Below are 1135 nucleotides of genomic sequence, written 5' to 3' on the forward strand. Positions count from 1 at the left end.
CATTTTTTTGAACTTATTTGAACTCCATAGTGTTTATGTGTTCAAAATGCACCATTCAAATCCACATCATCAATTTACAACCCTATCTGACTTCATTTGTTATTTTTCATGCATTTACTGATTATTTTGAGCTATAAGACCATGAAATTGAAAAGCATTTGAAATGAACTCTGAAAAGGTTCCAAGTTGGCATGGTATCATCATTTCACCCACATAGCATGTGCAAGAAAGTATAGAGGGTTACAGCAAAAGCTGGATGCACTTCGTGTACAAAACAGACAATCTCCTTCGAAGTATCAGGGTTTCATACAAAAACTCGTCTGTTACAAAGGGATTTCATTTTTTTTGAACTTATTTGAACTCCATAGTTTTTCTGTTTTCAAAATGCACCATTCAAAGCCACACCATCAATTTACAACCCTTTCTGACTTCATTTGTTATTTTTCATGCATTTACTGATTATTTTGAGCTATAAGACCATGAAATTGAGAAGCATTTGAAATGAACTCTGAAAAGGTTCCAAGTTGGCATGGTATCATCATTTCACCCACATAGCATGTGCAACAAAGTACAGAGGGTTACGGAAAAAACTGGATGCACTTCGTGTACAAAACGAACAATCTCTTTCGAAGTATAAGGGTTTCATACGGAAACTTGTCTGTTACAAAGGGATTTCAATGTTTTTGAACTTATTTGAACTCCATAGTTTTTCTGTGTTCAAAATGCACCATTCAAAGCCACATCATCAATTTACAACCCTTTCTGACTACATTTGTTATTTTTCATGCATTTACTGATTATTTTGAGCTATAAGACCATGAAATTGAAAAACATTTGAAATGAACTCTGAAAAGGTTCCAAGTTGGCATGGTATCATCATTTCACCCACATAGCATCTGTAAGAAAGTACAAAGGGTTACGGCAAAAACTGGATGCACTTCATGTACAAAGCGGACAATCTCTTTCGAAGTATCAGGGTTTCGTACGGAAACTCGTCTGTTACAAAGGGATTTCAATGTTTTTGAACATATTTGAACTCCATAGTTTTTCTGTGTTCAAAATGCACCATTCAAAGCCACATCATCAATTTACAACCCTTTCTGACTACATTTGTTATTTTTCACGCATTTACTGA

Source organism: Triticum dicoccoides, chromosome 5B (genome assembly GCF_002162155.2).
Source record: "Triticum dicoccoides isolate Atlit2015 ecotype Zavitan chromosome 5B, WEW_v2.0, whole genome shotgun sequence".
Classification (NCBI taxonomy): Eukaryota; Viridiplantae; Streptophyta; class Magnoliopsida; order Poales; family Poaceae; genus Triticum; species Triticum dicoccoides.